Here is an 11,638-nt window from a genome sequence, read left to right as displayed (position 1 = left end):
GAAGCCTATGCTAGTGGGGGGATAGGATGAATGAGATCAATGGATCAAGGCACTACAGGTAGAGCTGCAATAGGCTAATACTACCATTGCAATTAGTGAATAATAGTTGATAAGCAAACCAAGAAGAGGGTATTATGGAGGACCTAGAAAGAGCATGACAGGATGCAAAGAGGCATTTAGTCATATCAACCTATTATTTTGGTAGATACATAGCAACAGTTCCTTTAGAGTGGAAGGTGCCTCACTACTCAAAGAGAGTAGGTAGATTAGAAGGAGCAACATAACCATCATATAGGACCCAACTTCTCCACCTTAGCTACCCACACAAGAGGGAGGAAGCTAGACATAGAGTATAGCTTGGGTTCTATAGTGTTGATTTACTTGAGACAATGATCCAAATTTTGTACTCATGTTGTAATTTGTACTTGATATTTCACCATATATATGAGATATTGGATTTGAGTTTTAACATTGTGTACTTGTCTCTTGTCATGCTCATGTGATGGATGCATGTGTCTTTATGTTTCAACCCTTGTGTTTATGTTTTAATGTGATGATAAATATTCTTATTTTCATGCTCATTTTCTTTGATATGTTATACACTCTTATATGTATTGATATATCTCATGTATGTCTAGCTATATGTTATGATATGGAATCGTGATTTGAAAATTTAGCATTTGGATAGATTAGATATGATGATATGATTAGCCCCTTGTGATTACATGAAAAGAGGAATAAAGATGAGATGAAAATATCAAAAGAGGATCAAGACATGATCAAGAAGAATCAAGAAGATACACACAGTTGATTGATACATCCATGAAAGATAAATAAGACTCTATCAACACTCAAATGAAAAATAAGCTAGAATGAACCCTATAATGTAAGCTAGAATTTAAGATGAAATTGCAAGGGTTGTATAAGTAGGTCCTAGTTTTTATCATTGAGACTTATTAGGGACATCACAAGATCATACAATCATGACTAGAGTAAACTTTGAAGTTATGAATATGAGTTACATCATATAGGAATGTGGGAACTCAACCTATGCAACAAAGACATAAAGCTCAAGATGATAGTGTTGTTAGAATCCATAAGTTTAGTGTAGCAAGATTATTCTTGCATGAGACATAAAATGTTGAGATGACCATAAGCATGGTCTTGCAGATAAATAGACAAGGACATATGTTTGATGATCCTAAGTGTTAAGGGGGTCAAGCAAGATGCTAAAGACACCTAAGATACACAAAGTATACCCACATACATAAATCAAAGGAAAAAATCCCTCATGCCCCAAGTCCTCTAGTTTAGTGACATCCTCGAGAGACTAAGAAGGGAACACTCAACAAAAAAATCAGCATAAACAACACACAAAGAAAACAAGCCAAGCAAGTCTTAGTCGGTTTCAATTTAAGTGGTTGTGTGAAAGTCACATGCCCATTTTCCTAGGACTCAAGTTTGCTAGTTAGAAATATCACACCATCTTAGATTGTAGTCAAATTTTTAACCCAAGGAAGAAATATTTGATAAGTGTTAAGAAACACTCGATGTCAAGGGGAGTGTTGAGAAACATTGTTTAAGAGAGCTTCCAAAGAAACACCAATGCAACCAAGAGACCCAATAAGCTATACAATTCATGCTTCCTAGAGTTAGACAAGGATCAATTCCAAACTAGGAAAGGAAAAGAGATATGAGATAGATTAGTTTAGAACACAAAGTGATATGCTACTAGACATAAGTACAAGGGTCTCAAGTAGCTCCTGTTTCTAGGTTTCTACTGCTTGGATAGATTTTTTTTTTTTTTTTGGGACTTTTAATAATTTCTGTCTTTGTGAGATATTCATTTTTTTGGTGACACATCAAAGTGCCTACAATTAGCTTCAATTTTTCCTTTCTATTCTTTATTTAGTCAATTCTTTAGATCCTCTCTAAGAACTCATTCACTAACCTATATCTCCCTAGGATGAACGTTCTTGTTGTAGCTAGTAGACATTCTTTTCTAATATGCACTCATGTGGTCAAAAGAAACCTTGAAAAATTCATTTAGGAGCTCAAGCTTCTGAATTCTCATAACTCTATAGTCCTCATCAATGATTGACCTTTTCAAAGAGACCTATAGGGAGGGAATATCGACCTCAAGTGGTAGAACAACCTTAGATCCATATAATAATTCAAAAGGTTTATCCCTAGTAGGTGTGCATATGCTATTCCTATAAGCCCATAGAGTAGGATTGATTTGCTAGTTTTGTGAATGATCCTATGCAAGATCTTTATTAGTATCTTATTAGAGGCTTCAAATTTGTCATTCCCTTGAGGATATTAGATCGAGGACCAATGTTGTTTGATCTTAAATTTCTTGCATAGTTTCCTCATAACCTTAGTCTTATATTGTCCCCCATTATTAGTGACTATGGAGGAAGGAACACCATAGTGATAGATTATACGATTCAATATGAAGAGGGACAAATTCTTTCTAGTAGCAACAGAAAGAGGGATAACTTCAACCCACTTAGTAAATTAATTAGTAGCTATGATAATGAATTTGTGTTCATAGAAGAGCTAGGATGAATCTTGCCAACTAAGTCAAAGGTCCACTACTAAAAAAGCCAAGGTGTGATAGAGGGTATCAAATCACATCTAAAAGCATGAATTAGTTACCATGAAGTTCACATTTCTTACAGGAAATAACATACCACATGACATTATCTTGCATAGTAGCCCAATAGCATCCAATCCTAAGAATTTTTTGAGGTAGCACAAGGCCATTAGAGTGAGACTCACAAATGTTATCATGGACTTCAGATAACACTTTTTCGAACTCATTCTTTTCTAAGCACCTAAGAAGCATTTTGTCTAGACCTTTCCTAAATATGTCACTAGAGACGAGCATATAGTGTGAGGCATTTCAAATGAGTTTATGCTTCTCACTATAGGTTAGGTTATTAGGTATGATTTGATCATCTAAGTGGGAGTAGATAGTGGCTTAGAGAGAGGAGTCATGGCTAACAAATCTACAAATGAATCAATTATCAAGGAATCGTAGGTAGGGTGATGTAGCTCTTTCAATAGGAATTCAATTCAAGACTCATGTTTTTGGAGTTGTAAAATGGATGCCAAAGTGTCCATAACATCAACTACCTTATTATTAGCTTGAGGAATTTGTTGGAAGGTGACAAAAGTGAAATAGTTCTTGAAAGCATCAATCAATTCCTTGCAAGGGATCAACTTGTCATCCTTATTTTGGTAGTCATTATTAATCTGATTGATAATAAGCTAGGAATCTCCAAAGATGTATAGCTCTATAATCCTCCATTTAATGTTAGTTTAATCCCATTTGTAAGAGCCTAATATTCAAATACTTTGTTGGTTCAAGGAAACAACAACTTGTAGGATTTAGGAATATTGTAACCATGAGATGTAACAAATAAGATGCCAACACCAACACTTTTTGATTGTGAGATCCATCAAAGAACATATTCCAAGTTCTCTTAGTGGAATACATGATAGATGAATCTCAAAAGTCATTTTTCATAGGAGCATTATCTTGTAGAGGAAAATCAACTAACTGGTCAACAATAACTTGTCCTTTTATGGCTTTACATTCAACATACTAAATGTCAAATTTTGAAAGAATCATCATCCATTTAGCGAGTCAACCAGTGAGAGTAGCTTTTTTTAAAGAGGTATTTAAGAGGATAAATCTTGGTAATCAAGTGCATAATATGAGTTAGCACATATTTTTGAGATGCAAACACCACAACAAGGCAAGCCTTCTCAATATTGTTATAATTAACCTCATAAGTGACTAGAGTCTTGCTGATATAACAAATAGTTTGTTCCTTCCCATTTTTATCATATTGTGATGATAATACCCCTAGGGAAGTAGGTGTAGGTGAGATATAAAAAATTAAAGGTTTTCCTGGGATAAGAGGCCTATCCAAATATTCTTTGATCTGATTAAGGTTCTTCTCACACTCTTCATTCCATACATATGTGGAAACCTTATGCAAGTTGTTTTTTAAAGGTTGTGATCTGTCAACTAGATGATAAATAAACCTCCTTATTAATTGAAGACAATGATAACTTTAAGATGAGCCCTCCTTGTCAATAGTAGCATCACCTTGGAAATTTTTTTGGTACTCGTAAAAATCGCATGTAGTTATAGTGGCAATTTTAAAAAAATTTCCATGCAATGACTTTTTTTTGGCAGGTAAATCATTGGCAATCAACTAAAATTCATGTAAAATTGCTAGCGATGTTGCAGAAAAGTAAAATAAATATGAGAAAAAAATGGTGATTCCAACCACAATGTTTTAGTTGTTGATCCCCTTTGCTAGTGTTTTCGGGCAATTTTTTCCCAATACACAAAATGACAGTAAAAAAAGTGGGCAATTTTTCCTTGGTTCACACAAAAATATGCAAAAAAATGGTGAATTGAATTGAATATTTAATCTATTAAATTTAGTTTATAGGTGATTTTTTTTGGTAATAATTTTGTATTTTATTGAATTTTTAAAAAAATGAGATTACATTGCATCACCTCATACTATTCAAGTGATGTTCATTTTTCCTTTTACAAAAAATAACTTTCTAAAATTCCTCCACAAAACTCAAAGTCTATGATCTTGCTTACATTATTTACTTGACTTGTGGCCAAATCGATCCAAACCAAAAAAAACTTTATAGAAACCACCCAAAAAGCCCCATAACTCACTTGAGAGCACAATTTTTGGATTATGTTTCTTCTTTTAGGGATCTTGACATGATGTCACAAATATGTTTCTCCATAATTGCATTGTTCCTCCATTCTGGCCACTCATCCTCCTACCTATAGGTTTGGTGGTTTTGAAAATTGTTAAGTATGTATTAACCAAAAATTGCCTCCTGCCAAAAAATTGAATTTAAATGCCAAAGCCCACCTAACGGTCACTTCCATATTTAAATATTCAAATTCCATGGGAATATGAGATAAATAAATGAAATAAACTTTATTGTATTTCCTATTTTCCTAAGTTTACGTTTTAGCTCCCACAACTTTCTGAACCGTTAGATCTTGTATAGATCAATGGTGGGTGCTTTCTCACATTATGAAATTGCTCTAACTTTAAGCCATGTAGCCTCACTGCCATGTGGCATGTGGGTCCATTTTCTTTAGTGGGCTATCTTTTGACTGTGCTAACATGTTGGTGTTCATTGACACTTTGATTGTCTGTCACTTTCCCACATTTTGTGTTTTGTCAGATTCTCTGAAAATGTGAGAAAGTGACAATCTGCCATATGGACATGTGGGGTCAGCTATTCTAAAGGGTGCTAGGTAGGTGCTAAGGTGGAATATGTTCTAGTTGCTTCATTTTGATTCATCGAAGGTTAAGATGCTTGGTGAGTTGGATGTTGAGTGGTACGTGGGCCCGAAAGGTAAAAGGATAGGCATAATAATAATGTAGATTTTCATTGATCATCAATCTTCTGTAGATCGATGATCAATGCTTTCCTGCATCATGGAATTGCAAGAACTTTAGACATTGTAGGGAAGCACCTGAAGGACACGTGTCTTTGTAGGCCCAAGGAGATGACACTGTAGTTAACATTGGGAGTGGGTTGGTAATTTTTGTTGATCGCCGTAGTTAAGTTGGAGGGTGGCACAATTATGATGGATAAGAGAGTCAAAATTATGGAAAAAAGAAATAGAACTATTGGTCCACATGGCTCATCTTGGTTGTAAGGTTTTGTTTGACCTGTTGACCTTGCTAATTTGTAAAGTTAGAAATGAGAAAGATAGGTTTTCTTGCACGATCCGATCTTCATGATTGATTCTAACCACTCTCGAATGAATTTCATGCTTGGTGAACAAAGGAAAACACTCTGCCATCTCTGGCTTTATCCATCTACTTGGATACAGTGATTTAATGATGTCATTCTATCTTCTTAGGGCTCTATTTTTTGGCAAAATATTAGATTGCATTACATCTGAATCTGTGCCAAGATCATATTTTTCTCTAGATTTTTATGATTATTCTCTACAATGTTAAATGGTAGTGGTTGAGTTTGGTTTAGGATAGAAAATATCTCAATTATGCTTGAGCTATAAAGGCAATTTTGGTAAATTTTGTTAAGGTTGATTCTTCTCTATTTTTCTTGATATTGCTCTACAAGTTCATTGTAAATTCCCTTTGCCTCTAAACCAATATGAAATTCTACTTTATCTCCTTTGGACATTGATGTATTATGCAATACCTATTTGCCTCTCATTAGTGTATTGTGGATATCTGCAATCTTGCATGATGATATCTCCTTTTGGCCTATGAATGATATATAAGTGAATTTTCTTCTTCCTTGTGTCATTTATTTGGGTTTTCTGATTTGCATGTGATTGTTAGATTAAGACAAGTCTGAAGGTGTATATCTCTTGGTGTCATGATGGTTCAAAAGTGCATGTATGGGTAGAGATTAGTTTGAACACCATTTTGGTGCATCACCCCCTTAGGTTAGAGTAGATAGATTTACTTTCATGCATTCCTTATCCTTTTTCCTCTCCAAGTGTAGTTAGGTGCACCCTGATAGCAAAGGAAGCCGACCTTCTCCAGAGACTCAACCTCATAGTTCAAGTCCCATAGCTTGGAGGTTTTTTTCATGTTTCACAATGTTGTCCTTAGGTAAAAACTTTGGACAAGGGTGCAAACTTTTGCGACAATAGTATGCTAAGTACCAAATCTACTTCATTAATTGGCCCCCAACTTTCTAAAGGTTTCATTTTATTAATGTCCATGTCTTAAAAATGCACCATAACAAGTAATTTAAGTAGATACCAACCAAGTCAAGCTTGTTTAAAACTCTCATGACACTGGTGCTCAGGAAACCTCCATAGAAAAGGTATTAACATTGTCTTAGCTACTTTTTCAATGTTTGTTAACACCCACCTTTGGAGTGGAAAAAGGAGTATTTCCTCCATGCACATCCTTGATTTTTTTGGAACTAGCCTTTCCATGATAAATCTTACTCTACGTTTTGAATCTCTCAATTGTAAACCCGATGCCATGACAAATGAATAGATATATGTGTTTGTCTTGTGTCAGTCTTTCACTTAAAAAACATATTTTCTAGCAACAATTCAATTAATTATTGAATATGTTCATGATGGAAATTGAACAACTACTCCCACCTATATTTTTTTCCTCTACATAAAATGGATTATGTTGATTTACACATGTTAAGGAGAAAGAGGACTCATTATTCTCTATGAGAGCCAAATGACTGTGTGCTTATGTTAATGAAATGCTTAAGCATTGTACTATAAATAATTGATTAATAAAATTAATAGCATTAATTATATTTGATTGAAAACCTTATGCCAAGCAAGTGATGTCATTACAAATCAAATTTAATTAAATGGATCATACCTTAAGCCAGGCCAATGATGTTAATACAGATGAAATTTTAACCAAATAAGTTGACGTGCCAACATGCTACACTGATGTGACTCTTATCATGCACTTACATTTGAAACTTTTAATTTTTAATTGATCAATGTAACATTTTGTAGTTTTACTGTACTATTAATTCATTTGATGTGATTCGAGTTATGCATTCACATTTGGCAGTTTCCTAATATTTGGTGTAACTAACTTCATCCTTATCTTTGAAAATTCTTGAATAATCATGATCTTCATCAAATGTCAGTCATAGATTAATATTTTCTAAACTGTTCTTCCCTTTCAAGCTTAGTTAATGTTACATCTTACTCAGTCAATACTAGACTTGGTTAACATTGCACATTCTTCACTTCTTTAGTAGTTTCTTGGTGATAACTATAATATCTTGGTTAACATTGTTTCTCTTCATTCACTGACCAAAGTTTCTTACTTATACATGATCTCAACTCTTAATAAAACCATGTAAAACAATCAAACCAATATTATATTGTCAGAGTCTAACTCATTCAAGTGCCCATTTAATACCATAGGCTAATCAACCCTTACATAATCACTATACTTTTTTCAAATCCTCTTCATTAATAAAATCCTCTTCATCAATCAATGATATGGCACTCTATTGAATTGGCATAATGCCTGACCAATTAAAGCTTGACTTCAATGACAATATAAAAATTGATATGACTCTTTCTCATACATTTACAATATTATCAGTTGGGGCTAACAATCGCCCCCTTTAGCATTGATAGAAACACATAAGACATTATTATATTACATAACATTATATTACATTATAAAAAAATAAACCATCATATGCCAACACATCTTTAGTCCTATGACTTCATTCAAATTCTCTACAACTTCATGATCTTTGTATCAAGTTCTTTTTCTCAGCAACATCTTCACTATCTTTGATCCCCCCCTTTGGGTGAACTCCTTATAGCATCTCTCCCTTTGACTATACCTTCACTATTTCATAATCATACTTCTAATTACTCTTCCTAACTCTATTTCTCCCCTTTTGACTTATAAGCATTATGTCCATATAGATTCTCTCACCCTTTGACAACAATTCCAAAGGTAACTATAAGCTTAAATGGTTGCTTGCGTTCCATCAGATTTGGCCTTCAACGACCATACCCATCCTCACGGTTGTCGTCAAGGACATAGCAATTTCACTTGTCACTCGTGCATGCCTCACTCTCAATAGTACTGCTCTCCCAGTGGTGGTGCTTTTGGTCAGTGCCACATTTTTGGAGGTTCCAGTGATCGACATCACTCGGCCTCGCCTCCTTGAAGGTCTAGTTTGGGGTGGTCCCTAATGGCTCCTCTTGCTACTCCTGCTACTGGTTGGCCCTCTACTCACCTGGACCCCAAGTGGGTGTTTCCCCTGCTGGATTTATCCATTTCTCCTCCCAGGCTTGAGGGAGAGAAAGATGAAGATAATGTTGCTACTACGGATGATGGTTGGGCTCCCCCTAAGCCATATACTCTCCCCACTTTTGGGTGGGGCTTTGATGATAATGACCCTCCTTCCTTGGCTGGCAATTTCTTTGTTTTCTATTGTTTTCTATAGTTTTTTGATGAATAGCTGATTTTCGGCCAGTGGCCATATGAACTTGTGAGGTGATCCTATATCCCCCAACCCCTTTTTTGTGAATATGTAACTTTATTGTATTTTTTTTAATATAAGGAAGGGAATATTAATCAAAAAACTTATCAAACCTTGTAGTTATACCTTTTACCTTGCATGTATTGATTACATCTACTTCATTACAATTGCTTTCACAACTTCTTGAAACAACCCCTAAAGAGTGAACTCTTGCATCAAATTCATAAATATATTCTAATTATCCATGAGTTGATGCAACATACATCCTTTCTCAATGAAACTTAGATAGGGGAAGGACCCCTAACTTACTCTCAAATACTCAAAAGCATCTTTAGGAAATAGCTTTGTGAATATATCTACTATTTTCTCCTTAGACTTCACATACTCCAAAATTTCTTGTTTCTCTTATACTTTCTCCCTTAGGTAGTGATACTTGATAGATATGTTCTTTGTTTTTTCATGCATCACAAGATTATTTGATATGTTAATATCACTTGTATTGTCACAATAGATAGTAATAGGTTTGGTGGCTTCCTCTTGCATGTCATCCAATAGTTTCTTGATCCAAACAGTATTTGAATAGTTAATAGTAGTAGAAACATACTCGACTATAGGTGTAGACTATGATATACAACTTTATTTCTTTCTCAACCATGTAATCAATCTTTCTCCTAAAAAGAAAACTCCACTACTAGTGTTCTTCATGCTATCAACAGTTCCTACCCAATTAACATTAGTTTAAACTCTAAGCTCAAAATCACCTTCTTTCTTCTACCATAGACCATAGTCTTATGTTCCTTTCAAATATGATAATATCCTTTCAACTATAGTCATATGTGTCTCCTTAGGATTATCTAAGAACATTGCAACTATTCCAAATGCATGCACAATATAAGGTCTATTTTGCACAACAAATCACAACTTTCCAATCATTGATCTGTATTGTGTCTCACTCAATTCACTAGTATTTTCTTCCTTAGATAATTTTCATCCAATGACCATAGGCATGCCTCTAGCCTTGACTCATCCATACTAAATGTCTTCAAAATATCCTTTATATACTTACACCGATTCACATATATACCACTTTTTTTATACACTTGTAAATCATTGAAAACCTTTAATCTCACCAAACATAGACATCTCAAATTAATTTCTCATTTGATTAGAAAATGTCTTGCACAATGAATCATTACCACCAAATATTATATCATAAAAAAACATTTCAGCAATCAGGACCTTGTTTACAACTTCACTTTTCAAATACATATTACTATTTCCCCTTGTTCTAACAAATCCAATTCCAAATACCATCCTTTCAATCCTTGCTTCAATCCATACTGTTTTCTTCAATTTGCATACTAGATGCTTATTATTTGACTCCACAAATCTTTCAGATTGTTCAATGTATGCCTCTTCTTCTAGAATTCCATTAAAAAATGCTAACTTAACATCTATTTGATATATTTAAATTATCTTTAAGTTGCACAAGCCAATAGTGTTCTAACTCCTTCCAATCTAGATACATGTACAAAGATCTCTCCATAGTCATTTCCTTCTTCTAGGGTGTAACCTCTACAAACAAATAGGGCCTTGTTCCTTACAACTTATCTTTTTTCATTCAATTTGTTCCTGAATATCCACTTGGTTCCAATAATATTTTTGTCTTTATATTTTTGTAACAATTTCCATGTATTTTTATTTTCAATTTGATATATTTCCTCATTCATAACATTGATCCAATCATCATTATCAAGTGCATCTTTCACAAACCTTGGCTCAATTCAAAAATCAAACATGCATTGTCCTTCACCTTACTTCTTGTCATGACTCTAGAACTCATGTCTCCAATGATTTGATCTTGTGAATGGTTCCTTCTCACATACTTTTCTAAGACAAGATCCACTATGTGATCTCAAACATGTTATCATTTCTCGCTTGGGGCTCACCACATTGCTCATGTTGTTTTATCTATGGCTTGGGTAATGCAATTTGTTGCTCAATAGCTTTCTATTGTTGCTTAGTGTACCATTTCAATGACTTAGTTTTGTAGGTATAGTAGCAAGTGTATCATCATAAATATACACCAACTTCTTGTAATCTTTTGGTTCTTTCTTGCTCTCTTCATCGTTCTTATCTGCAAACTCATCGATTCTAACATTTGCACTTTAAATAATTGTGTCAATCATTTTGTTCAAAAATTTGTAAGCCTTTCACCTAGTAGAGTGACCTAGGAACATACCTTCGTAACCTTTTGAATCAAACTTCCCATTCCTTGCATCTTTATGGATATAACACCTACTTTCAAATATTTTGAAGTAACTTATATGCAATGTATGAACATATGAGAGTTCATATGGTGTCTTGTTTGTTCCTTTCTTCAACTGAACTTAGTTGAGAGTGAATAATAATTTTTATAGCTTCTCCCTAGAGCATTTGTGCATCTCCCCTTTCAATCAATAATGTTCTACCACAATCAATAATATCTCTATTCCTTCTCTCTGCAATCCCACTCTATTGTGGTGTCCTTACTTCATATAATTATTTCTTAATTATATGCTGAACAAAAAAATTAGTGAATTCATCAAACATA

This window comes from Cupressus sempervirens, chromosome 6 (assembly GCF_028749045.1).
Source record: "Cupressus sempervirens isolate cs-2001-9-10 chromosome 6, ASM2874904v1, whole genome shotgun sequence".
In the NCBI taxonomy this organism is placed as follows: Eukaryota; Viridiplantae; Streptophyta; class Pinopsida; order Cupressales; family Cupressaceae; genus Cupressus; species Cupressus sempervirens.
The sequence above is the reverse complement of the archived record's forward strand: the minus strand, read 5'-3'. Positions refer to the sequence as shown.